This window comes from Lissotriton vulgaris, chromosome 10 (assembly GCF_964263255.1).
Source record: "Lissotriton vulgaris chromosome 10, aLisVul1.2, whole genome shotgun sequence".
Lineage (NCBI taxonomy): Eukaryota > Metazoa > Chordata > Amphibia > Caudata > Salamandridae > Lissotriton > Lissotriton vulgaris.
In genome coordinates this window covers 197,743,970-197,769,528 of record NC_141698.1, presented here as the reverse complement: position 1 = coordinate 197,769,528, position 25,559 = coordinate 197,743,970, and the positions used below count along the sequence as shown (strand labels likewise).

The following is a 25,559-nucleotide window of genomic DNA, read 5'->3' as shown; positions in this document are numbered from 1 at the left end:
GGCAATACTTGTTTAATTATCAGGAAAATTAACAGTAAAACCGGCCAGACAGACCATAAACAGGCCCACCAACAGTCAAAAAACAGAATCACACTGACCTGTTATACCAGCTTGATTGGCCTATATGCAGCGCCACTGGAATTATGTGGCATGGAAGGGTCAAATTATGAGGCAGCGTTGAGTAGATTATGTGGCAAGAAAGGACAAATTATGCGGCCTTTTGTGGCACATTTTGTGATAGTTAGTTCTTTATTTTGTCATTTTTAAACTTCTTAACACTGTTTGGTAATAAGTTGCACCTCAGTAATACCAGTTTAACACCCAAATATAGCAATAAACTACAAAAAGGTGACCAGACAACCTTTGCAAAGGACCCTTCCATGCGCGTGTAGCTGCATTTTTACCAACTTTTGAACAATTTGAGCTACAAACAAATACTTTTTTTAATCATGCGGCAGGTGATGGATTATGTGACAAATGCAGCAAATCTACATTTATGCGAAAATCACTGCACAATCGCATATTTCCAGTGGCCTTGCCTATATGCCTGTCCAACCTTCAAATCAATGGCAACGAGTCCAAACCCCACTCAGGGGTCATACATTCAGTGTGCGTTATGTGTCTGTCCATAACCAGACCACCACCTCACCTCTATTGTCGAGGGGGGAGGGGGGATTAAACCACTGGCTGTATACACATTTTTGAATTGGTAATTATGTGGTGTAGTGTTTCACGGCGATGCAGATCACATTGCAGAGGCAATGCTTGCCTCTGAGCTGTGTAAAGCTCTGTTTAAAAAAATAATTCTTGGCCATACCCAGCAATGAACTGAAAATACTCTGGCCACTTCTTCCCCGGCCATTTGCCAACACTAATTAGTTTATAGAGACGTGATAATCTTGATGAGCTTTATTTAGAAGTCACCAATCTCTTAAAAATGTGTAGGATTGCAACAATCTCAGATAAGTGCATTTGTACTTAACTAAATATGTCCTAGTACAAATTTGTTGCTATCAGTCCAGTTTATCTAACACATGTCTCCCAACCACAATGGCCACAGTCGACAGCCGACTCACATCCTCACCCACACAGCACAGCACCATTTAGTTTGATCACCAAACAAATAAAACACGCCAGCAAGCTGCATGGAAGTGGGAAACCATTAAACCTTAAGAAGCCGACCATCGTCTATGACTCACTCACACATACGTAAGCAATAGAACCACTTACAAACCAACCAGAACAACCAAACACTTAAATGAATAAACACAGACCAGGCACAAAAATACTTGGCATATGGCAACATTGATTAATTTAACTAAAACGCATCCACGAGTTTGTCGAGAGTACTACAAGGCCTAACAAATATGAACAAGGTGCTTTTTATAAGCAAGTCCTATAATTGGCCAATTTACCGACCTCGGGAGGATGAAAGGCTTGTTCTACCCTGCAAGCATTCAATCGTGTGACCTTCATCTCACTGCAGAGGTCAGCAGTTAGTGTTAACTCACTGAACCATATTGCCAGCTACAGAAATGATTGTGACATGAATGACACAATAAACATAATGCTCTGAGGTATACGAATTTGGACTTTTGAAACCTGCAGGCTTTCGGGGACTTTGACAGCCATCTCGAAATCTTTGTGAAATGTGAAGGTTGTGTCTTGGCTTCATTCGCCGTAGTATTTTTTTTTAAAGGGAATTCTACAAAAAGTGAGCCTCTTGCTGTTTTTCTATACCAAATCAACTTTTAGTGGAAGCTTTCTCACACTATTTGTTTTTTAAAACTTTGTATTAGAGGTTCAGAAATGTTCCAAAGTTTTTTGTTTTGCTTTAAATCACACAGTTTCAGAGGAAAAATCATACTTTCGTATTGGACATTCACGGATCTATGCCAACTTTATGATTCATTTTAGAGAAGCTTCGGTGGTGTCTTTCTGTCTCTTGCTCTGGGTCAAAATCTGATGGAGAAAAATAAGTGGAGGTCCCCAAAATGAGTGACAGTGCCCACCACCTGCTAGACTATGCTTCACATTAGACTGCAATATTGAAAATCTCTGAAAATGGATAAGATACTATGGGGTAGATTTACAAGCCCCCTGTGCCACCAGTACCACATTTTATTTTGTGACATATTGGTGGCGCATGTTAAGGCTTCATACTTACAAGGACAGGACAAGCCACCCTGCGTGGCTTTCCCCATCGTTGTAAATATGGCCCCTATACACGCAGCACTTTGCGTGAAGTGGGTGTTCCCATCCAACACCCATGGAACAAGACACATTTCCAGATTTACGAGGAATTGTGAATCTGGAAATGCGTCTGAATGCTACGCCACCCTAGGTGTGACCTAGCGAGGTGCAGCAAGGAGAAATGTTTTGATTACTCCTCGTTTTTTCCTTTCAATGCTTGCTGCATTCTACAGCACGCATTGAAAGAGGAAAATGCCTGTAGTGATTGTTTTTGTGCAGGAAGGTGCCCCTTCCTGCACAGAAACAATCTCCCCATGACGCAGGCACCCTTGCACCATGGTGCAAGTATGCCTGCGTTGGCGCATGGCAGCAGTTTGTGTGCCAGTGCAGGGGAGAGCACAGGAATGCGACATATTATTGTAAATATGTTGTATTCCTGTGCTTTGGAAGTGCTGCAACGTGGTGCAGTCAAAGGGCTTGCGTTGCCGCGTTGCGAAACTTCCTTGTAAATCTGCCCCTATGTTTGATGCCAGTAGCAGGACGTATAGTATTTTTTTTTGCTGAGTGCTAGAAGCAATAATAAGATCTGGCTAAAGATATCACATCAACAAAAACGAAAGACTGGATATCTGTGTCCTTAGTGATATGGTGTGATGTGATTACCTATTACATAGCCCAAAATGTCTGTAACAGATCTGTGTATAATGCGGTTTAGAAAGTTTCTAGATAACTACAAGACTGTAGTGTCCTACTGGACACGTTCTAGTGTCTCAGCAGGCACTTGTTTCCCAGCCACTCCTTCGAGGGCTGGCCACACATGCACCCCACACCCATCCATCACAGGCGTGACAAGTGACGTGACCCTATTAATAAAAGGGCCCATGCGCACGTGCTCGTGGCCAGTTTAGCAATCATACACACAGTGTCGGTGTCTTTATTTCATAGCATGTGGGCCCACAATACTACAAAGACAACAGGACGCCTTTCCAGTTCAGGGCTTTCATTCTCCATGTGTAGAACTGGAACCTAACATAAGTATGGTGACCAGAGGTCCAGGATTTCCCCGGACAGTCCCAGTTTTTAAAGGACTGTCCCGGTGTCCCGACAACTTCCTTAATTTTAAATTTATGTCCTGGTTTTTGGGAAAAATGTCAAGTCATCCTGAAAGTGAATGCTTTCCTTTAGTAAATAGTTTCTTTCAGACAGCGGTTGCATGCACACAGCAGCAGATGGGGAGACATAGTGGGGACGGAGGGCGGGCGCTGCTCCGGGTAGAGGTCGTGGCCTAGCTAATATTGTGTATATGTAGCTTGTAAATGTGGCATATATATATATATATATATATATATATATATATATATATATATATATATATATATATATATATATATATATATATATATATATATATATATTCCACACACTTACCACATGTGTTTGTGCGTGCGTGCACACATTTACAAGGCTACGCAAAATTGGGACAGACCAGACATAAAAGTAAGGTAAAGACTTTAGCCCTGCTTTTATTTCTGGACTGTCCCGGTTTTCTTTAATCAAAACCTGGTCACCCTAAATATAAGGTACTGCAGACCCTATGGCAGAGATCTCAAGATTCTCTGTTTCATGTGTGTGTAGCTCATCAAGTCCAGTTTTTGTCTTTGCATCCTGTGGTTTATGGCCCTTTTGATCACATTATAAAGTCAGAACTACAATTCCCAGAATGTAAAGAAAAACCCTGACCTGGATGAGCTACTAGTACCTGAGCCTGTGAAGTTTGCGAACTTTGTTCCCCATATTTTGCAGGTGGGGAGGTCATTTTAGGTTACTCCTTTGGCAGCCTTGGATTGCTTAAATCCAACAAAGTGGGCCAACACACCTTCAAACACATTGAAACTATTATATCTAAAAGAACAGCACGCCATTCTTAAAGAGACCCTGGAGTGATTCGGAGGGATTTGTTTGCATAGCTGCCAAGAGTCTCCATGGTAATCCCACTTTTAGCTGACAGCATGCTGCATTCTGGGAAGTGTAGTTTCTTATGAAACGTTGTAGTATAAACTCAAAAAATCCTAGTAGCGTGGGTTAAAACGTAAGAGGGCCCCTCACATTACAAGCTGAAACTTGGCATGGAAAGGGTTTACCCAGATTTTATTAAAATCAAGCGTTGACATGTTTATACATGTCACATATGAGCCTCTTTTAAATAGCTCGCGGCTACATAGGCCATGTGGAAAAAAATCGTACATATTGGTTCTATTAATTCGACCACCCACTTCCCATAAACTAAAAATGACTGGGGTATATTAAGGCCCTGATGCACGGCGAGGAATAGCTGGGCCCACTTCGTATACCATAATTAAAAGCCCACAGGCATTTCAGGCATCCCGTAGAAAGACAAAACACAACTGCAATGCCAAACTTGCGATTGCAGCAGAGGCGTAGCGCTTTATTTTGGTCGCATGCCGGATGGCATCGAGTGGAATGCGAGGCGCTATTCCTGGTGGGAAATGTGAAGAGGTCTCAGACGGAGGCAGCTGCCGGTCGGCCGGGCCCAAATCTGGGAGTGATAAGAAGCAGGCAGCTGGGGAGAAGAGCCCGACCCTTGAGGACTTTTTCTGTTTCCACCCTGTGGGAACATGCTCCGTGTCAGCGCTGCCTGGCAGCTCACTTTAACGTCAGGAAAGTGACTTTCAGACTCAGCCAGCCCTGGTTTTTCAGCATCTGGAACTGCAGCTCCACTTCAAGTCCCATCATGCCTCCCGCTGTTGATTAAAATACCTAGGCTTGCGAAAGTTGATAGGCATGCCACGTGATTTACAATCGATATATCCAACGATGGTCTTAAAGCCAGGGTCAATCAATCAATCAATCAACCATTTAATTTGTAAAGCGCACTACTTACCTGTAAGGGTTTCAAGGCGCTGGGGGTGGGGGGGAGGGGTGCTGCTGCTACTGATCGAAGAGCCAGGTCTTGAGTTGTCTCCTGAAAGTCAGCAGTTCTTCGGTTTATCGTAGGTAGAGGGGGAGGGTGTTCCAGGTCTTGGCGGCGCGGTGGGAGAAGGACCTGCCTCCGGAAGTGGTTCTGCGGATGCGCGGGACTGTGGCCAGGGTGTGGTCAGCAGAGCGGAGTTTCCTGTTGGGTACGTAGGAGAGGCGACTGTTGAGATAGGCTGGTCCGGTCTTGTGGAGTACCTTGTGTGCGTGGATCAGGAGTTTGAAGGAGATTCTCCTGTCGACGGGGAGCCAGTGGGGGGTTATGTGGTCGCAGCGCGGGACATCGAGGATCAGGCGTGCAGAGGTTCTGGATTCTCTGCAGTCTGTTGATGAGCTTGGACGAGGCTCCGGCGTAGAGGGCATTACCGTAGTCGAGTCTGCTGCTGACTAGGGCCTGGGTGACTGTTTTCCTTGTGTTTGTCGGGATCCATCTGTAGATCTTGCGGAGCATGCGGAGGGTGTTGAAGCAGGTGAAGGAGACTGCGTTAACTTGTTTGGTCATGGTGAGTTTTGAGTCGAGGATGACTCCCAGGTTGCGTGCGTGGTCGGTGGGGGCCGGGGGTTCCCCAGTGATGCGGGCCACCATGATTCGTCCCATGCTGAGGGGTTGGACCCGAGGATGAGGATCCCAGTCTTGTCTGCGTTCAGCTTAAGTCGGCTTTCCTTCATCCAGTCGGCAACTGCCTTCATTCCCTGGTGGGGGTTGGATTTGGCGGTGACAGGGTCCCTGGTGAGGAAAAGGATCAGCTGCGTGTCGTCGGCGTAGGAGTGTTTAGGTTGTGCTGTCGGGCGATGCGTGCTAGTGGTGCCATGTAGACGTTGAACAGCATCGGGCTGAGGGAAGATCCTTGTGGGACGCCGCAGATGATCTAGATCTAGATGATCTTTGCTAGATTGCAAAGCCTGCAGCCAACTCCTATTACACTCGGCCAAAGGCTTTGTGCAGCACCAACAGATACGTGGCAGGCGAATGAAGCACAGAATAAAAATACTAACAAATTCAGTGGAAAAGCACTGGTAACAATTGTTTGGTTTAGCGAATGCAAACCCAGAAAATCCCTGAAAATCACCAGTGTTGGTGTGCAACACACAGCATAACTCGTGACACCTGACATGCTTAATACACCACTTTGCAAGTGATACAAGGGAAAAAAGCTAACTACCAAGAGTAAAATATGACACGCAGCAGGAGTTATTGTGGGTTACAAACTATAGCTGAGGAATTTCTGGGGTTTCTGAGTTTGCATTGGCAGAACCATAACTAACCTTTTACACCCTCTCCCCTCTTTTTCTGTCTCTTTACTGGGGAGTGGTGGACACATCCCTTGTGCGAGTTTGATCTTCACACTGCCCATATTTAAAATATAGGTACCCAGCTATTTACTGCCATCTGGAAGGATGCTAATGGGCGACGGTCAAAGTGGTCGTAGGTCCCACTTCAAAGAAGAACAGTGTTCCAGAAACTTTCCAAAAGTGTCTATATTTGGAAAGGAAACATCAAATCCATGCACTGATAAAATGTTTTTCCTAAACCATTCAATTCGTCTGTGCACATGGCCTCTATAAACAAGCTCCCAACCCCAGAAGCTACAGATTTCGCTTGCATTTTGAGTGCTGACCAAGACATTTAAAAAGCCTACCGAGAAGAAAAACAAAAGAAAAAACGATGTATTTCTGTTTATAAAGCTTCCAAGAGATACAGCATCTATTGGGTGATGGTTCAGAGTACTTTTGAGATGTTAAAGAGTTCTTAGAGCCCGGCAATGCAGAACTTCATGATACACCAATAGCCAGTAGCATGTACTGAAAGAGTGTTACCACTCTGGGCGCAAACCAAACGAATTTTTGTGTATATTTAGAAGAACCAGTAACAATAGACAATTAGACTTAGCAGTCTGCTGCACTGTCAGACCAGACTACAAAATAAACATTGCAGTGGGCTCCTCTCACCAACCTTACAGTCTGTTAATGATGTTCTTTTATCACTCTATTTATTAACCCTTCACACGCCTACCACTGTGGTTACAGTTATCTGACGAGTGACTGCTGACAGATAAGCTTGGCATGTTATCTCCTTTCTAGCAGTGGCCAACAGATAGGCGTGAATGGGGTCCTATTGTAAATTCGATAAGGTTAACGTGTCTTTCTTATTTGTGAATCGTGCGAGCCTCTGTGATATGATACTAGCCAGGTGTCTATTTGTGGAAATGTCAGATGAGAGTTGCAAGAGCCTTGTCTACTCTGCTCGCAAAGAATGTAACTGACATCATGCCTCACTCAGTTAGATGTGAGCAGGCCAGCACATTCATCGAGGGAGCCAAGCCAAAGCCTGTCCAGCCGCCTCTTTTGATTCTGAGTCAAATCACGAGCCAAGCCATCAACAGATTTGGCATATCCCTGTATCCATCAAGACTGCCCCAACTCAGCTACAGTTTAGGTAAAAAAAAACCTGAAGACACACCTCTTAGAGAACACATTACAATGGACTAATCACCCACTCTCGCTCTTAGAAATCAGCGACGCCTCCAATCATATTAACTGTTTCTTTGCCTTCGGCTTTTAGCCAGGTTTGCCTTACAGATACGCAACAAACAAAAATACATGCGAAAATATGGGAAAGACACTTTAGAATTCTTTAAAATGGAGAAAAAAACTGCTTTTATGTTTCAATCTAATACTTTAGATTTAATGACTGATTTGAAAGTCATCTATTGAAAGTAATAGCAATAGTTTCCCATCAAAACTGAATTAGAGAGGGAGGTGGGCATAGTCTTGGCCACTAGTACTACCAGTAGCATAGAACTAGAGTTGATCCGGAGTCAGGCATCTGGACTGAGCCTGGCTCGAGACCTGCACGGCTTGTTTTTTTGCCGACCTTTAAGGTATAACAGATACTTTTGTAGATGACATTTTTTTTTTTTTTTGGCTAAGAGAGGCTTTCTTGGCTCTGGAAAGATTACAGATACAGATATTTACTGTTGCCAAGTCAATGGGACTGTTCCATTGACCTCAGAAAGATAAAGGCCGAGACCATGACACATTTTGAAAAGCAGAGTTATGGTGGCCAGACCCTTTACAGAATAAGAAAGTAAAAGTCTGGCATGGTGGGGTACCGCGTACAAAAACCAGTAACACAAAGTGGGATGATTCACTGTAATCAGGTTCCCTCCAAGACGCAGTCTGCTCTTGCAAGCCATCCTAGGATGCTGCTCTTCCAGCAATACATGGAGGACGGGCAATAAAAAAAACCAAATAGAATAGGTGACACAGGAAACTGGGAGAGGTGGGGTCCTGACACGATGAAGATTTCACCACTGGAGGGTCACCGGTGCATTGTGTGCGTTGGGGACTCTCCTGTGGTGGAAAGTCCTAAACCCTACAAGACTTTTGGAACTGCAAGATTCGACATATTTTCCTCTTTCTCAGAACACATAACAACACAATACACAACAGAAACGATGCATGTGCCAACTAATAAATTAATGTGGTAAAGGCTAGTGGGTAGGGGCATGGTCTGGGATTTGAATAGTACATGGTAGATTCGATCGGAAAGACACACATTTCTTCACAGTACATTTCAAAGATACCAACCATTAGGAGTGCCCTTTCACTATATTCATGCAGTCTTCCAATCCTCACATTTCAGCATGGGCAGCAGGTCACTACTTCTTGGACCTGATCTCTAAAGGAATACCATCTCCAAATCAGGTAACAGATTAAGACTAGGTTATTTCCAGCTCTATAAGTAACCGTTGAGATGTAACAGCTCCACATTGTCACAGCTGTAGTTGATTACCACAATTTAACCTTACTCAGACCTTGGAGGCCAGTTTGTGGTGATGGTTGCACTTGGGAAGACCCTTTTATTTACGTATATACTTGATCGGGCGCCCATTTTACAGATCAGGTGCATCACCCTGTCTGCCTCAGGATGCACCTACAATGGGGTTTCCCAGGTGCAGACAAGATCAGTGCACCCTGTTACAAGCAACGAGCTACCACAGTGCTGCTGCAAACATGCACCTGCTTTGGGAGTTGCACAATAATGAAAAGCAGGCCAGCTGTTTGAAGGCACTGGCATGCCTTTCACTCTGCAGAAGGTGAGCCCACCTACATTGGAAGCAGGGGCAGATATGTCCCTGCAGATGGGAGCAGTAAATTACTTCACCCACCTGGGGGATGATGTCTGGATTGCTGATAGATGTCTATAATACTAAGTGAGAGGAGTGGCACCGTGTTTTCTCATTTGCATGGGGTAACAACGCATGCAAATGAAAGGAGGGTCTCCCTTGAGATCACACTGGTGTTATTTGTGTGCTGGTGTAATCTGTATTACAGTAGGGGCTGCACAAGTGTCTGTGATACCAAAGTACCCCAGCAGTGCAAAAATCAGGTTCAGACACACAACTGTGCACACAGCTATGCCGCCGGGGTACTTTTGATAATGTGGCACTGATATCCAATCGCAAGAAAAAGGAAGTTGAGGTGTTTCTGAGACCTATTTTGCCCCCTCGCAAGGACCATCCAGAAACAGTGGGCATACAAAATGTGTTCCCCATCTGTTTTCTCACACTTAGCATATCCATTAAGGACCTTTTAGTCTGTGCTAATTTCATCTTTAAGACGTTGCCTCATTTGCCGAGGGCACACAATCCCCATGCAAATGACAAAAGTCACCCTGAGCATTGTGCAGGTGTTAATTTTGCACCAATTTAATGTGTATTTCGGCAGCATCTGCCTACTCTTTCGAAATAGCAAAACACTTAAAGTAATCTGTCTTTTAACTCAGTCATTTAAACATTCAGTTGCACATTGAAGTTTCCTATTCTAAACTTAATTCATAAAAAATGCAAATTTTACATGCATAAGTGTTAGCAGTGGTGAACCATGGTCCGGGCTGGGGACAAGACATTTGATGATGTCATTATCAATGAGCCAAGCTTCCACTTGGGGAGTAGCTCATACAATGAAGTCATTATCTTGACACGTGGCCTGGATCAGGACATAATTATGTCATTATCAATGATATGAGCTTGGTGATGATGACGTCACCAGCACTGAGATAAGATCTGGTTTGGAAAGCTGGACACTCCAGGATATCAACAGCTGTGTAAATCAATTTGTTTTTTGGCTGGCGAGAGATCCAGCATGTTATTTCTATTGAGACATGGTCGAGGTGGTGAAAACTGACACAATGTCATCAACAATGAATATGGATTGTTGATGGAGTCGGAAACATGATGATGCTATCTGCTCCAAGTAATACCCTGATTTTTGGAATAAAAAACACAATGAAATCATCAGAAGTGAGACATGACCTGATTTGGAGTGCTGGTCTCCTCCAGATGTTGTGATTAACCACGGAACAAGCTCATATTGGGGGAGTCAAGCCCAAAATGATGTCATCAGCGGTTATTCATGGCCTGGTTGGCAGACATGGAACCATGACGATGGTCATCAACAGTGAGACCAGTTCTGAATTCAGGAGTCGTACATACGTTCATTATAGTCCAAACAATGGTTCAAGTAGCAAACTAGAAATAAAGGTTGTTGGTTTAAAATTTAGGAAAGAACCTAAGAAAAGGAAAAAAAGTGCTATCCCACTATGAAACTTCTATAACACACAATACCCCTGTACAAATAATTATTTAGGTTTTCAAGAACTAATATTTAATATTTATCAAAGAAAGGCGTCAATAACCCCAGGTTCTTGTTCTAGGGTTGCCCCTGTTGTTTGTAAATCGTACATACGTTCATGTCTTTGGTTAAGAGACTTGTTATGGATGTGTTTGTCACTGGTTGTGAAACAGATTCTGTTTAAGTAATCTGGTTTTAGTTTAGAAATACTTTTAAAAGTATGAGATGTACAAATAAAAATAAACGGAGGGCTTAAAAGCAGTCTGATAGTCATGAACCGGCAGCATTTAAATTTGGCGGGTAAAGTAAAGCAAGAGTCACCAGTCAAGTCATCTCCATCCTACAATGAGATGACACCGCCAACACCCATGGATGTCATTAAAGGGTCGCCAGGGGGCGCAACTGCGATTCCTAGATTGCAGCATGCGACCCCTATTGAGAGAGACCTTGTTTGGGTGTCTCAAGATGCCGCCCTGCCAAGAGTCAAGGGTTAACGTAATACATTTGCACAATTTCTGTGCATTGCCGCAAGCTCCCCATTTCATCACGCATTAAACTGATTCACTGAAGTGCACGTGCAGCGTGCTTCAAGGCAGGGTGTGCATTTATTTCACCATGTAGTGACACATAGTAGAGCTCCCGGAGCCTTCATCGAGATTACTGGTGGAGTCCTGATTACTGGTAAGCTACCCTCATTGCAAAATATGTATTTTTCTCCACACCTACAGGCCGACTGGTCTGGACCTTCGGAGCCTCCCTCTGATCGGTTTAATGTTGAGGTAAAGTACACAGCCTGCCCACCATGAATCTTTGAGCTTGACAATGCTTTAGTGAGGGAAAATGCTGCCCGGACTGGACCGGAGTAGAGCCGAATCTGAATGTCCCTATCAGAGTGCAGCAATGAAGTCACTAAATAAAGTGCTGTGTCCTGAGTTTAATTAGTGCCACCCAAATAAACCATGAGGGGATTCAGTATGCTCTTAAGAAGTAAAAAGAAAACATCCCTACCTTCCCTAGTGGCGTTTTCAGTACTGAAGTTCAGTAGCGGCCGGCAGGGAAAGGGGGAGGCAGCGAGGAGGGTTGAAAATAACAAATTAGAAAGAAAACACTTACCTTCTCACGCCGCCGTTTCTCCTCCATCATTGCTTCTCTTCCTGACGAGTCCAGGAAGCACACAGTCTCCCCTAAGCCAATCACGACGCTGCTGCCACCATGACAGCAGCATTGTGATTGGTCTGAGCACCGTGGTTCGGTGCTCAGACGGGTACTGGGCGCTTGTGCATATTCACCACCCAGGCTGTTTATTACAGCCCGGTGGAGCACATGCAACGTGCGCATGACTGTTTGACCGTCCCAAGACAGGCGTTCAAACCGTCATGCGCACTTAAGTGCATGAACCACTCCTCCCCCTGTGACACCAGCCCTGCCCTGCCCTAACCCAGCCCCGTAGCTACGATAACTAAAATGATAATAATGATGTTATTATCATTTTATCTTTCCTTTTTCAACTGCTCTCAGAGCAGTGGGGCAACGCTCCTCTGCCTCAGCGGAGGAGCCGCCCCTGCTGAAATTAAAGATTGAGTTTAAAGCGACAAACAGAATACTTGAACACACACGTAAGCCTGGCTATCCACAGCAGCCAGCAGCAGTCACCGGCATGGCAACAGCGCTGCTCAGCATTGACATGGCATGCGAGCACCTGTGACACACAGATTAACACAAACAAATCCTTGTGTCTAAACCTACAAAACTAGGCACATACAGTGACGGACTATAGTTTCACACAATCCCCTTGTGGGAGAAATCCCTTTCAGGACGAAAACCCTCACCCACCAGGGGTGGCATGCTTCATCATCCAGGGTTCTCCTCTTAGTGCAAAAACCTAGTCCCACTAAGAGCTACAACCCCTCCTCTGAGGAGAGGGAGCTCAGGGATGTTTGAGTGAGCCTACCCTTTGTAGGATACACTGGGTCCCACCGATGAGAGATGCTCTAATAGAAATGGTGAGGACACAAGGATTTGTTTGTGTTATTACTGTATTCTTTAGGGGGTTTTATTTCCTTGCAGGGTTCTAAATACTTTCTCATGGACACCCCCTCCCATTTTTGTGTTATAGACACAGATAAACACTGTCATGCAGTGATAACAATCTTTCAAATTTTACGGGCCTTTTTATGTGCTTATTAGAGGGCAAGCAGACCGTCTGCAACTGCTGCTGAAAGGGAAACACTCACGTCAAGATCTTGCAAGTAAAAGGAAATGATGCAGGAGGATTTCCTAGGTGGATCTTACGGACATACGTTTATGGTTTATGGTAAGAAATTATAAGACAGTTTGACAAGTTGCTTATAACTGCTTGTTCGTCCAGAAGTTTAAAAAGGCAGATACACTGTTTTACAAGCTCCCTTTCTTTGTGCCAATTCGAAAAATTATTGAGTTTTGAGAACCCGAGGTGCTAGAATTTGCCAATTTATTTGCTGATAATCAGTCCTAAAAACTCCAATACAGTGGACATTTTGAACTGCGCTTCAACAAACTTTCACTTTAATGGTTTCCGACTAAAAGATGCCACATCAGATTATTGCAGACTGATGCAAATGATGCTTTTCTAAAGTCTTGGCAATTATAAAGTATCAACATCAAGAAATAATAATGAAGCAGTTTTTTAACCATGAGAAATTGACTAGTTTTTATTTCTATAATTGTAAACCTTTGTTAGTCTACCCACATTAAAAAAAGTATTTGGAAAGCTCTACCTGCCTGGTCGCCACCACACTGTCAAACTATGACAGCATCCCCAAAACAAGCACTTACAATTACAAAAAGGTTTGACCTTGCCTGACCCTTTTTTTAGAAACCAGTCACCAGGAAAGACATCTAATCTGAGTTCAAGACAGGAATGTCTGAAAGTGTTGTGTTCTTTTTCTCAATAAAGAACAAAGTAGGCTGGTTATAATCTTGGACGACAACAGGTGTGATTAGTTAATCTGGCCAAATTTTTCTATTGTACTCTGGTATTTTTAGTTTTGCTAATTTCATTGGGAACACAGAACTACATACACCACCATTCAAAACTACGAACCTGCATTGTCTTATGTTCAATAGCTTGTGATATAGTGTCACTCAAAGCGTCACACACGAAGTATGCAAATGTCACACATAGGTATACTGCAAACATAGAAATGTCACAGATATTCATACTGAAATCTTAGCAGCTATGAGGATGGTATAGCTGTCAAACCGTGAGCATGTAACTGGGTGTTTTTTTTAATGTGTGCTTTGCTGCTTGTGTAATGAATGTGCTGGTGTGTTGGGTGTACATATGTTAGAATGTACTTGGGTGTGTGTATGTGTTTTAGGAATGTGTGCCAGGTTGTATGCATTAAGAATATGTGAATGACTTTGACTATGTAAAACACTCATATCTAACATGGTCACAGTCTTAGGCACATTGTTGACACACACAACCTGCCACACATTCCTAAAACATATACACACACAAACATTGTCTAACAAAGGTAGAACCAACACACATTCCTTAAACACGCACCAAAGCACACATTCAAAAAACACTCATTTACACCTCCAGTACTAGACAGATATGCCATTTGGAGTGAGACACAAAAACAAGGTCACTATGTCCAGAGGAGTCGCAAGCCGCCTGCCAGCAGCTGCACGTTGCAGTCTAGGCGCTATGCAGAACAGGTGTAAAATGTGAGTGGTGGTGAGTGCCCTAAGTTTAGGAAGGGTTGCAGGGCACAGATTAGAGGATGCTTTGCACCTACCTATTAAAGAGCACTAGGTGCATAATTGTGACTGGAGACCTGTGTGCTTGCATGTGAGAGGGGGCTGGGTGCACCTAGTTGGGGGCCCTGTATGCAAACTTATTAGAAACATTGGTCCATACAAGTTATAAAGCTATATGCACACAGACAAGAATGGTTAGAAGCCCACTTATGAGAGGGGGTTATGAATATTAGGCGAACATGATTCATGTATGTAATGGGTGTCCAAAGCAGGTCCAAAAAGGCACACTCTGTGCCGTTTTTTTTATTATGCACATAAAATAAAGTGGTTATCCTGAAAATATCAATGAATAAAAAAAATAGGATTCAAATGTAAGGATATTCGACACAAATAAGCAATTACGCTAAAAAGCTTATCCAGCAATAGGCACACAGATTTCCTGTGCACGCAGTCAGATCTGACTAGAGAAAAACCTAAGGATTTGGAATCGTGTGTGACTACTTTTGTTTTGGTGGGTATATTTGCTCTTTAGTCTCAGCAGATGCATTCTGTGTGCAGATTCCTACAAGGGGAGCTTACACATATGTACCAACCAGGGTCTGCCTTTGATTAACGTTATGTTATTATAACTCAGCACAGGCACATTGATTCTGCCTGGGCTGTTGAGGCTGTATTTTGGTCTTTAAGGACATGTCTAGGCTTGTTATGGTATGCTAAAGCAAATTATGGTTGACTTATGAAGGCAGAGGTCAGGGTGTGAGCCTATGTCTGGGAATTTTAAGATATTGTTAAGAGAATGATGGTTGTACCCGGTTCTGGTTTACGATGCCTCTTCTCTTGGTCTATTATGGTTGTTCTCCTCGTCTCTGATAGCTGTTATCCTAGTTTGTGATGCTGGTTTTTTGCAAGAGAGCCCCTAGAACATCATCACAACAGCCTAGTGAATTTTGCTGATAAGTAAAACAAAATGTTATCTACTTCACTATACTTTAGTTGTTTTTCAATATTACATATTGTAGGTTTTATTTTTATCTATTTCTGTGATGTCATTTTTGTTAATGGTACCAGGCTAAATGATTTAGTAGCATCACTTTCTGTGAAATTGCCAGGGTCAAATGTCAAGTGATGCCACTTTCTGCGAGGTCACTAGGGTGAAAGGGCATTTGATGTCACTTCTGCTACTCCTGGCATTTTGGTGAATCAATGTCCATGCCCACACCATGCTTAATTTTTACAAAAACTATCAATGGAGTGGCGCAAACTTTTTCTTAGGGCTCCCTACCTGTGGTGCCAAATGCCGGAGTCAGGGCTGGACTAGAGAACCAAAAGCAGTGCTAGCAAAAATGTTCAGACCAGTCCCACTCCCTTCATTTCCTTGTGCTGTTTCTCCCTTTCTATCCATTCTCTCTCTCTCTCACTCATCACTTTCCCTCTACCTCCACTCTCCCTGTCTCTTTCTTTCTTGAAGCTTCCCCTGCCATCCACAATTAATCTTGGCGGAAAGTGACAGAGGCACCAGCAGCTGCCCTGAACTTTCCAAACCACCCTCCAAGATCTCCAGCCCACCAGGGAAATGCCGGTGGAAAAAAGTGCCTGTCCAGTCCTGGGCGGAGTCACTGTATATCAAGTCTGTCTAGTCTTGACCATCCCATGCCTCTTCCTCCCACCACCTACACTTCCTGTCTCATTATCTCAATCTTTCAGGTTCTTTTTCATCCCTGCTTTCTCAGATCTCTTCCTCCTTTCTCCCTTTTCCGCCTTCTCTCTCTTGCTCTGAGTCAATGTCTGATGATGAAAAGTAAGTTACTGTCTCCAAAGATTAGCACTGGTGCCCATCAACTGCAAGCATTGACACTATTTAGCACTGCCCAGCCTCCACTCTCCACTAAGTCAATAGCTGGTTCAGTTGGAAGCAAACACTGTGTAAATAATCTTCACTCAAGTAAGTTCCTGTACTCGGAACTGGCCCATCTGGTAAACTGGATGCTGTCATTAATGGATGCTGATTCTGCCACTAGAGATGGGTGGCAGAGAGAGGGGAGAGATGGCAAGAGTCATCAGGAGATTTCCTGGGTATCCATTTTCTAGAAGGCCTGTGGCGCTGGCAGTCATTCCCAGACACTGAGAGTTTCCAACAGGTCTGTGCAGAAAATGCCCTATAGGACGAAGCCGGACTTACGTTGTGCCTTCACAACGCGGGCAACAGATAAAATGTATCTTTAACACGCATTGGGTCTGCACCACTTGCTTTAGGGGGTCGCAATGGTGGAGTGGTGTTGAAATTAAAGGCCAACACCTTTCCTACTGTTGCGCAGACAGGAGTTGGATTAGTAAATTAAATTATTCCAATATCCAGCGCCCCCCACAGGCAAGTCGTTAAAACGACTTGCGTGCAGAACAAATGCGTGCCAACGACACATTCGTTCAAATGACTGAGTTCCTCAGGCATGCGTGAAAAGCTCATGCAGAATTCCATCATAGATTTGGTCTGTGCTTCTGAATTTCCAGTACGGCTGGAGTAGAGTCCATCCCAAGTCAAGCTCACTTGCTACGTGTGTGTCCGTGCCGCACATGCACCCTCCTTTAAAATCCACCAACCTGTTCAACAGACCAGTCCGTTTTTCGGTCAGACTTTCTGGTTTGGAATGTCGAAGTTAAGACATATCTCTTTAACAAAATGTTATTTCCTCAGTCGTTCAAGACTGGTCTCCTCTAAGCATTCCTGTAACTTAATCTACAGCTGCCTCTGTATCTACCACAAATTGCTATTTTTAGATTTAAAGGGTTCTAGCACGTGTTCAAGGTAACACAGGGTCAAAATGACAACCTAATAAAGGGTGGGCATAATTAAGAATGTATTGATTAATATATTTCATGAATAAATTTCACTGCCCTATGGTTTTGATTATATTTTTTGTTTGATGTTGAAAGCCATGTGAACGAGAATAAATTCTGATTATAATCCAGAGAGGGCACTGCTCATCCAGTGTCTTATTTAAATGACTCACTAAGGTTGGGCGAGCATAATCTTCTTGTTTAAGGGTCCAACGAAATAAAACTACACACTGGCACTGATGAAAGAGTTTCACAAATAACACAAGCATATTGCAACAAAAAAAACCACACGTCGATTCTAATCACTGCTACAAAAAGCCAGACTGCACTACACTGCACATAAAGTTGTTCACATTTCCCATGCCTTTGTTTTACATTTTTTTTAGGATTATGGACACTAAGCATTTGATGAACATTCTTCAAAAACCCCGGGTTACAATAAATGTATCAAATTCTATCACGCGCATGGGTTTCTACTACATTGTTCCTCACACTTCACACACATCAAACGCTTTTACTTATAGAAAAAGCTACCTGGAAAGTCGGTGCCTGCTCTTCGGTTTTAGGTGGGGTATCCCTTGCTTTGATGCTTTTAGTATTCGTGAGGATTGTCAGAGTGAAGACCCCTTCCCAGTTCTGTCCTCCTTGGTTGGGCCTGTTCTACGCAGTGTAGGAGCCCTGGCCTCTTCTCTCCTCGTGGGTAAGTTCCTTGGCCTGTCCTGTCGTTGGCAGTTAAGGAGCCCTGCCCGCTCTGTCCTCCGCAGTCTAGGAGCCCTGTCCTCTTCTGTCCTCGAGGTGTAGGAGCCCCAGCCGCTCTGTCCTCTGCAGTGTAGGAACCTGGACCTGTCCTGTTGCTGGCAGTCGAGGAGCCCTGCCCGCTCTGTCCTCTGCAGTGAAGGCCTCTCGTTCAGCCCCGTGCCCTCTGTCTGTCCCTGGTCCCTCTCTGGCCACGGACAGCTGGCTCTGTCACTGATAGCGGCCGCGCTGTGTCAGGAGCCCCCGGCCAGCGCTCTATTTATAGGGCCCCTTGGAACGACAATTCCTGCAGGCTGAGTCAATGGCCATCTTTTAGACACACTGGCGGGAGGTGACGCTGGAGTATCTTAAAAGAGTCTGGAATGGTGAGCAGGGGCCTTGCCACTTCCGTGAGGTCAATGTTTCTTTTAAGCACGTTAGTTGATGGGGTGGGAACTCCTTCCTGAGTCACTGTCATGAAGGTTTCAGATGTGACGCCATAGTCTTGGGCTCCAAGACCGTGCTGGAGATAATGCCCACTGCTTGCTGAGAAACTACAATAGTCTGAAATGTATCAATTTACACTAATTGTTATTAAACATATAACCATCTTACACCCCCATTGCCGTATTTCTGCTTACCTTCACAATTTTATGCAAGTTGATATCTTGTTCTGAATATTGTTGCAGGTAAATTTTGAAATTGTGTATTATATATGTTGACAACCTCAAGTTATGCGGTGGAAAGGGAATTTACCTTCATAGCAAGTAATGACAAGGCCAATTCAGGCCACATGTTAATATTTCAAACATACCGTGAATTTCGAGGCCAACTTCCTCACTGGGTATTTTGACTGTTATCGCCTCATGGGATGTTTTGCATTTCTTGAGAAAGTGCAAGAAGTGATACCAAAAGTGATGACACCTTTTTAGTGCCCACTCCTTTCACAATGCCTCCCAGAGACCATCCCACAGATCCACAATACCCTAGCTTGAGGAAGATCCTTCTTCTACCTCGGTGCGAATTCCTGGAAGTCCCTGCCACTACATCTCAGGCAATCACCGTCTCTGCCTTAGTTCAGGAAGGACATCAAAACCTGGCTCTTTGAATGAACTGCAGATCCACCACACCCCACCCCACCCCCCAGCACCTTCAAACCCTAACAGGTGAGTAGTCACACTTTACAAGAACCCTGATTGATTGATTGATTGATTGACGTGTTGCACAGGTGGCTGAATCCAAAGTGCAGCACTGTCTAGCTGGATCTGAAATCTGAACAGCAGGACAAGGGCTCATCGACCAACCCTTCAGCTGAGCCAGGAGTATTAACCTGTTTCTGAGCTGTGGGGAGGCAATACGTCATTGATCACTGCTGTAGATTAACACCTGCTAATTGAATTGCTCAACTTCAACTCACTATCACTAAAAGTAATCATTGATTGATTCCAAACATATATTCACTCAGTCTGTATAAGTCCTCAATCACCACACAACTTTACATCCAAAACAAGCATTTACAAATGCAGTAGGTTTAGTCTTGCCCATCCCCTCTCTAGCAGAGATGTATCTAGCCCTAGGTTTTAGAGAGAGAGTTAGCTAAGCATGTACAGTAGCATATACATTTGCATACGTTCCACATGTTTAATTTGTCTATTCTTCAAGTCTAGTCATAGAAGACTTTGTGAAGAGAAAACATTATGCCAAGGTTGAACACCATTGTACAATGGATGTCACCAATATACCAGCGAAATGACCAACATACTTCCAAGACCACAATTATACCATGGGTGTGCACCACTGTACCATGAATGGATAAAGTATATCAAGAATGACAACTAGTGGGGGAAGGAGCCAAGACGGCGGCCAACATGGCCGAATAGACGCCCGGCTCCGCCGCTCTCCCTCGCCTCCCGCACCATCCTGTTTACGATCCTGCATTCCAGCCGTGGCCCCGTGCGGATGAACGTAGGCGGGGCCCGACCGTGCAACTCCGGTATGAATACTGCCCCGGACGACGAGAACCGTCGTCGTGAAGTTTCCGGCCTCCCCTGTGGGCGTGCCGGGACCTCGAGTGGCGTTGCAGCCGACGCGGAAGTGATAAACATCGGCCCTGGCCGGCCATGATGGTCCGGTGCCCGGGCGGAGACTTGAAATTGCACACAGCCGTGGGTAACAGACAAGCCGCGGCGCCGGACCTCCGAGCTCCGCGGCACAGGTTTTTCTGTTGGCGCCTGTGATTGAGGAGACAACAGGGTGCGAGGCAGAGTGAACGGCCCGGACCGGACTTTCTCCCGGGGCTGCCGGAGTGTGACCAAACACCGTCCGAGGCTGCCTTCGGTGGGAGACTTCTCGCCCAGCTACGTCTGGTGAGCGGTGTGCGGCATTGTCCGTGTAAGGGGGCTCGAGTGTGCTTCGCCATGACCCGTTCGCACACCGCGAGTCGTTAATACGATCCCAACTGCCTGCTGAGCCGACTTTCTATCCTGCCCGGAGGGTCCCTGGAGAAAGGAGGCATTGCGTATATAGGCGGAGGAGGGATGGAACCTACAACGAGAGATGTCTTGCTGGCTATTATAGACTTGCACTCAGCCCTGAAAAATCGATGGCTGATCATCAATGCCTCGCAGTTGACCGCGGCTCCTGCCACAGGACCTATAGAGGCGGTCGGGCACAAAGAGGAACGGGTGCCCGACCTGAATCAGGTTGTTGACGCCGAGGACTCCCAGGGGTGTGTTGTGTTGGATTACGGGATCAGTGAGCACAATGACCGGGGCTGCGGGTCTGTGTCCTTCTAACTTCCCTGCCTGTTGATCCACCTCCTGTCCATCAGCTTCTTGCTTTCTCGACGACGACGGATGTACCTTGGAGGAGTGATTCTGACTCAGTGTCGTGGTTTTTGCTGAGGGCCTGGGTGGCCCCTACCGATACTGCTGGTCCATCGAGTTTGCTTGCTTATGTGATGGAGAAATTGTCGACATATGTTCGGACTGGCCAGGGTTGAACGCTGACTGATCACGATACCTCATGGGTGACCCCGGTGACGAAGTGGAACACGACTTGTGCTTGTGACCTTGGGGGGTTGGGATGAACGTAAATTGAGGTTCACCTTCCATCTTGGTGGGCTATCATTCTTTTTTGAGTTGTGGGGGGGGGGAGGGTGTGATGGGGGCTGGAGCTAGGGCCCTCCTCCGTTTTTTTCCCATTTTCGGGGTTCTTACTGGGCCGACAGGCATGCCTATAGGGGGGGGGGGGGTGGGCCGTGGCCTTCTGCTGGTATGCAGGGTGGGGGGTTGGGGGTTGGGACGTGTTTTCTGTTATTTCTTTGTCTCTAAGGCCCTACTCTTTTCTTCTTTTTCTTTCTTCTTTTTCTGTGTCTTTTTCCCTTATTTCTTATATACTTAGTTACTAGGTGAGGAATTGGGGTTCAGTTCTTTGGGAAGTTTTTTGTAACATGTATTTATGGAACTTGTTACTGCCTCTTGCTTTCATGAGAAGGACATTGTGGTCCAGTACATAGCGGTTTTTGCTTCACTTGCTGTTTTAGCTTCCCATCTGTGAACCTCTACTGTAAACTATTATCCTGTTTGGAGACTTGCTCAGTGTATGATGCTGCATTATCGTATGCTATAAGATCCTCACACCTTTATTATAAATTGGAATCCTCTCATATCCTGGAACATTGTGGACAAATTAATTCATTAATCCTGATTTCATGGGCTATGCCGCATCTTACAGTATTGTTGCCCCTCGCTGTGCGAGGCTTTGAATCCTTTTGTGTTGTTGACTAGTGGCTTCTCGGCCCATGTCTGAACTTACCTGTAATGCTACAAGTGAGGTTTTCCAAATAAAAAAAAAAGAATGACAACTAGTCTGTCAGAACCAGCATTGTGCCAGAGAGAGGCTGCTCCTTGATTTAACTGCCATACGCCAGGGCCCACATTATGTCTGAAATTCACATCATCATAACAGGGATACCCACAATATACCGCACATTACAACCATTCTCCTTGAACCAAAATGGGAACCCACACATGGCCTTGAATACCTTTATTATGTAAGGAGTTTATCAGAGGTGGGCATGACTACAACTTGCCAAGAAGTACCACCATTATGGCAGGGCCAGCATCCTACCAGTTATGGGCATAATGCTATGGATGCCCACATACTGCTAAGAAATAGCCCAATTTTGCCTTGATTATCCATAAATTGCGTTCATTATGGCTATTATGTGAGTCAGTATTTTACAAGTGGTAGATAATGGGCACAATCACATGGATGAGTGCAAGTGCAACTATTTACCACCATTGTGCCAAGGGCAGCATTTTGCCAGGGTAGACAGTGGGCAGCAGAACTCACAAACATGCCTCATGACTGAGTGCACACGCACGTACAAACACACATTCATAGATACATGCACATAAAAACACACTCTACAACACTCACAGGCCGGCAGGTGCAAACAAAGAGGCAGACACACACACACTGATTGACTGTAAAATACTTTTCAAATCCTTGTCTTCCATTGCTCTTCCATTCTGCATGCTCCCTGGACCTCCTCTCACCTACCTGGAAGAGGCCGAGGAGGGTAAGGGTTTCTCTGTTGCAGACAGGGAAGTGCCTTGTTGGACGGGTACACTTGAAAGCAACCTGGGGGAATGGATGGATGGAAGGGAGGTGCTTGGTGGAAGGAAGTATACAGAGAAATGTGAAGAGAGGGGCAGTATGATTAAGTATCTTTGGAAGAAAGTAGGTGGGAAGTTCCTCAGGGCATATAGGAATACATCAGGTAGGTAAAGCAGATGGCTGTGATTTGATGACCAAAGAGGGATTTGATAGGTTGGGTGCCATGTGGGAGTCAGGGATGACTGGGCCTTGGGAACTCTTGGAAAGTAGGGCTCTCAGTGTGACTGCTTGTGGGAGAAGTTCTGACTCTGGTGGCAGCTTCCTCCTCTAATGCAGCTCTATCATTTTATCCATATTTCATATTGACCTACGTAATTTTGTGTCCAGAATATCAACTACTCCATTCAATCAAGCTAAATATCAATTTTTGATGTCAACATAAAAACCTGTTATATTGACATACAACAGATGAGATATTCCTTTTTTTCGTTTTTGGCGGGACTTTTTCTATTTAGCTATACTGGAGAATTTCAATTTTCTACACTTGAATAGCAACAGTCACTTTGTTTTCTGTGGCATCATGCCATGGGTTGTTTCTGCTTAAAACAATAAAACAATACTTTGCCTGAAGGTCCAGGGAGAACCAGGTTTGGCAATTCGGTCTGGACTGTTCCCATGAGGCACAGGGTCAAGACTGATTTGCATATGGCTGGGTCCAAATTGGGGCGGCATAGTAGGCAAAAGAACAATGGATTTAACCCAGATCCCTTGACTTGGGGAGAATGTTTGAATCATTCAGCATTCCGTTCACCATTTGTTGCAGTTAAACTTTTCGCCCTAAGTGGGACGGGTATGCCCAGACAAGGGTCCATTGCTCACTGTGGCACTGGAATCAAGCTAGCCTGGATGATGAAGGGTGACATACCCAAAACCAGTCCCAGGATGCTTGCTTCCAGTCTAGGGAGGACCTGGCTTGGCAGTTCGGTCTGGACTGTTCCCATGAGGCACAGGGTCAAGACGATTTGCATATGGCTGGGTCCAAACTGGGGTGGCGTAGTGGGCAAAAGAACAATGGATTTAACCCAGATCTCTTGACTGGGGGAGTGTGAGAAGTTGGCCTGATATATGATGTTTCCAATTCTGGAACCACCTTGTATCAGTCCACACAATCCCTTATGGTGTCTGGTTGTAAGTCAACCTTATTAGACAAGCTATCTTAAGGGTAGCATAGACTAAGCAGCCTTAAAGGCTTAACTCAAGAGGTCGTGTTAAGCGAGCTGTTTTACCAATCACAGTCCTGTAATATCAAATCAAAGGACACCACACAAGTATATATTATAAAAATATATGTATTTATTTCTAAATTAATCCCCAGTACTCTTTATGAGACAAGGGGCACAAGCATTAAATCAAAAGCACAGTATAACATACAAAGTTGCACAGTTATGGATGAGGGTGGGTGGCCACTCAAACCATATATTAAAAAAGTGGTATAAGAGATACCAATCGAACAGTGGTTAGGCCTAGGGCCTAGGGAATCGCTGGGAGCAGTCCGGACTAGCAATGCTGAAGTCGGGAAAAGCCCGCGGGATTCGGGTGCAGCACTTAAAGTGCGGCTTGCACCAATGCAATGTCAATGGTGCATAAAAGTTACACAAATAGAGTTTAAGGACACTTCCGCTGAACCTAGAGGAACCAAACTTTACACACAGACCCTAGAGGTGTGTACCAGCGTGGGAACACCGGCGTTGCAATGTTACCTGACCCACAGGAAGCGGGTGCATAGGGTCGAAGTGGGGTCGGGTTTTGACACGCAGGCTCTTGGTGCTTGGAGCTGAAGATGCTACAGGCGATGAGAAGGAGAAGTGTCCGGTGTGATCCAAGGGTGGATCAGAGTAGAAAAGTACCTGAAAGCAGAGGGGACAGAGTCTGGGTCACTCAGCAGTGACCAGGGTGGAACCAGGACGGAACCAGGCAATGTCGGGCGCAATCAGGTGGTTGTCGAGGAGCTTCTCTCCGCTGTCACGTGGGCTCTGGGGCATCTGCGACGTCCAGGAGCAGGTCACGATCTGTCCCACGCAGGCTCTCACCGTCGGCGCAGTCGGCTTCAAGATTGGAGCAAACAACACTTGGCAAGAGCAATCCACGCAGGACCGGGGGATTGCTTCTCACTCGGACCAGGAGGGTCAGAGCGGGTGCTCCTTTTCAGAGGAGCTGGTGCAAGTCTGGAGCAACCAGAATCGCAAGTCGGTTTTAGGTTTCCGTTGGCACAGGGGCCACAAGCCAGCTGGCAAGTGACCGGGCCAACGCGTCGAGCCAAAGCAAGCAGAAGGGCCCCACGCAGCACTCGTCGAGTGTAGAGGGGTGAGCTTCGGTGCAAGAGTGGATCAGGGTTGGGGCTTCTTAAACCCCGGTGTACAGCTTCGAGGGTCACTCGTGGGCTGCACGGTCAGTGTCTCGTGGTCTTTTCAAGATGGCGTGCCCCACGTGTCCGGTCGCCTCCAAGGGTCTCAGCTCTGCAGGGACTGTGGATCGGGCTGTAAGCAGGAAGGCAAGCTTAATCTCGTTGATCTCTGTCGCTCGAGTTCCGGCGTGAACTGCAACAAAGCAGACGTCGAGGTGCTGGATGGTGCCTGTTTGCACAGGGTGGTCACTCCTTGACCACAAGGGAGATTCTTCAGTCTTCTACGTTGAGTAGGATGTCGAAGGGTCCAGAGTTTCGTTTCAAATGTTTCATCAGGGTAATCTGAGTGCGTTGGCACTGCTCCCATTCTTATACCAATCTAGGGGGCTGG

The 25,559-nt window shown here is 45.3% G+C and overlaps 1 protein-coding gene across 1 annotated transcript in view; it reads right to left on the bottom strand.

Annotated features, from left to right (window-relative positions):
* The window catches only part of LOC147684975 (xin actin-binding repeat-containing protein 1-like), a 51,568-nt gene extending 33,171 nt beyond the window's left edge, over positions 1-18,397 (bottom strand). The window contains exon 1 of the mRNA XM_086940873.1: positions 17,941-18,397. The gene's annotated coding sequence lies outside the window, so the exon portion shown is untranslated. The remainder of the gene's footprint in view (positions 1-17,940) is intronic.
* Positions 18,398-25,559: the final 7,162 nt, after the last annotated feature.